Genomic DNA, 3,177 nt, shown 5'->3' on the forward strand with positions numbered 1-3,177 from the left:
CTTTCACTTGAAACCTGAGCTGTAAAACTGTAATAATTCTGAGTCGACCCAACGAAACAAGAAAACTAAGGGACACTAAATAAAAACAATTACACTGATCAGGCAGAACATTACGACTACCTACATAATAGCCGGTATGTCTACCTTTGAGACGGATAACAGCAGAGACGCGTCGTGACAGGGATACAATGAGGTCTTGGTAGGTCGCTGAAGGGTGTTGGCATCACATATGCACCAACAAGTCACCTAATTCCCGTAAATTTCGGAGAGGGTGGCGATGAGCTCTGACGACACGTTCAATCGCATTCCTGGTGTGATCGATAGGATTCAGGTTTGGCGAGCTGGGCACCAGCACTTCAATTGGAACTCTTCAGTGTGTTCCTCGAACCAGTCCGTCATACTACTGGCGCATTGTCTTGCTGAAAGATGTCACTGCCATCTGGATACATGACCGTCATGAAGAGTTGTACTTGGTCTGCACCCAGCATACGTCATGGTGCCTTGCACTACCTCCACTGCACGCCTAGATATCCACGTGCACCGAGCGAGGTGGTGCAGTGGTTAGCACACTGGACTCGCATTCGGGAGGACGACGGTTCAATCCCGTCTCCGGCCATCTTGATTTAGGTTTTCCGTGATTTCCCTAAATCGCTTCAGGCAAATGCCGGGATGGTTCCTTTGAAAGGGCACGGCCGATTTCCTTCCCCATCATTCCCTCACCCGAGCTTGCGCTCCGTCTCTAATGACCTCGTTGTCGACGGGACGTTAAACAATAATCTCCTCCTCCTCCACGTGCACGTGCCCCACAGCATATTCGAGCCGCAACCAGCTTTTCTCTGTCCTGTTGTACAGGTGTCAAGGAGCTGTTCCCCTGGAAAACAACGGATTCGCGCACTCGCATCGGTACGATGAAGAAGATATCGGGAATCATCAGACCATGTAAAGCTCTGCCACTGCACCAACGTCCAGTGCCGATGGTCATGTGCCGATTTCAGTTGTAGTTGCCGATGTCAAGGTGTTAACATTGCACAGGTCGTCGATTGTGGAGTCCCATTGTTAGGAATGTTCGGTGCACTGTGTGTTCAGCCTGGCTTTGGTTCTGCCATAGTTATCATCCTGTCCTGTTTTACCAGTCTGCCCAGCCTACGACGTCTGACATTCGTAAAGAGGGTGGCCACCCAACCCCACAACGTCTGGGCGTGTTTTCGCCTCGGTTTTACCACGTGTTGAAGACACTCAGTCGATTACCCGACAAGGTGAGCAGTATCCGACTTGCTCGTACCGAGTCTCCAGGTCGTCACAATCTGCCCCCGGTCAAACTCAGATAGATCGCACGTCTTCCTCATTCTACACACTTACGGCAAGCTCACTGATACTACAAGCAACTTACGCGTATGTGACTAGCAGTCATTCCTCGCCATGCAACGCCGCTATGGCCTGGACGGTTTTATATCGTTAGTAGGTCGGTGGTCATAATGTTCGGGGTGATCAGGGTATGTTTAGATAATTACACTTTTCACCGATTTATGTACACTTATTTCAAAGTTGTTTACACTGACTAAATAAAGTGATCTAAGTCCTGACCAGATGCAGGAAACTATGACGGATGTTAAAAAACTTGGTTTTGTGATGTTAATACCTGATATGCACGTTGCTGTATTATGTTGTCGCATGGGCTAGAGGAGGAGGGGGAGTCAAAGACGTTGCGTCTGCGCGCTCTTTATCGCTGTACAGCGCACCTTAAAACCGCTTGAAAAAAAATGAAGCAACCATGTAAGAAAAGTTATGTAGAAATATTTTAGTGCTGAAGCAGTTCTAAGTAATACCGACCTTTAGATCATTTTCTAGAAGAAAAACACCTGACTACGCTATACTGTATTTTTTCTTTCCCCTGAGAGCTAAGGTGTGTCCCCAAACCCCCTGCCCCCCGTACCACAGTCTGCGGGTTTGGGCGTCCTTGTAATCTGGAGTAGTTCAACATTGAGGAAAAGTTTAATTCTTGGGGTCCACTCTACAACCACTAACAGACATGGCATGTCCTTAAACAGTCGCGCATATTAACAAAAATTTCATTGTACATTTACGCCCTTGTCAAAATTGTTATCAACAGACAGTCAAAGAGAAAGAAACAGTAATGCTGCCGGCCGGTGTGGCAGAGCGGTTCTAGGCGCTTCAGTCAGGAACCGCGCAACCGCTGCGGTCGCAGGTTCGAATGCAGCCTCGGGCATGGATGTGTGTGATGTCCTTAGGTTAGTTAGGTTTAAGTAGTTCTAAGTTCTAGGGGAGTGATGACCTCAGAAGTTAAGTCCCATAGTGCTCAGAGCCATTTGAACCATTTGAACAGTAATGCTACCAATACTGGAAGGGGAAATGTCTTATGCTATCCTTCACATAGCCTTAATATGGCAGAGAAACGAGTGAAGCATTCAGTCATAACAACGTTGTACGTGTGCGTCTTGTGTGTGTGTGTGAGAGAGAGAGAGAGAGAGAGAGAGACAGAGAGAGAGAGAGAGAGAGAGAGAGGGAGGGAGGGAGGGAGGTAAGGAGGGAAGGAGCCTGAGAGGAGCAGTGGGCATATATACAGGGTGAATCACCTAACATTACCGGTGGATATATTTCGTAAACCACATCAAATACTGACGAATCGACTCCACAGACCGAACGTGAAGAGAGGGGCTAGTGTAACTGGTTAATACAAACCATAAAAAAATGCACGAAAGTATGTTTTTTAACACAAACCTACGTTTTTTTTAAATGGAACCCCATTAGTTTTGTTAGCACATCTGAACATATAAACAAATACGTAATCAGTGCAGTTTGTTGCATTGTAAAATGTTAATTACATCCGGAGATATTATAACCTAAAGTTGACGCTTGAGTACCACTCCTCCGCTGTTCGATCGTGTGTATCGGAGAGCACCGAATTACGTAGGGATCCAAAGGGAACGGTGATGGACCTTAGGTACAGACGAGACTGGAACAGCACATTACGTCCACATGCTAACACCTTTTTATTGGTCTTTTTCACTGGCGCACATGTACATTACCGTGAGTGGTGAGGTACACGTACACACGTGGTTTCCGTTTTCAATTACGGAGTGGAATAGAGTGTGTCCCGACATGTCAGGCCAATAGATGTTCAATGCGATGGCCATCATTTGCTGCACACAATTGCAA

The 3,177-nt window shown here is 46.8% G+C and overlaps 1 non-coding gene across 1 annotated transcript; it reads left to right on the forward strand.

Annotated features, from left to right (window-relative positions):
- The first annotated feature begins 543 nt into the window (after positions 1-543).
- On the forward strand, positions 544-616 carry Trnaa-cgc (transfer RNA alanine (anticodon CGC)). Its single transcript has one exon. It is a non-coding gene; the product is annotated as a tRNA-Ala (tRNA).
- The last annotated feature ends 2,561 nt before the right edge of the window (positions 617-3,177 follow it).

The sequence above is a fragment of the Schistocerca cancellata genome, chromosome 6, assembly GCF_023864275.1.
Source record: "Schistocerca cancellata isolate TAMUIC-IGC-003103 chromosome 6, iqSchCanc2.1, whole genome shotgun sequence".
Lineage (NCBI taxonomy): Eukaryota > Metazoa > Arthropoda > Insecta > Orthoptera > Acrididae > Schistocerca > Schistocerca cancellata.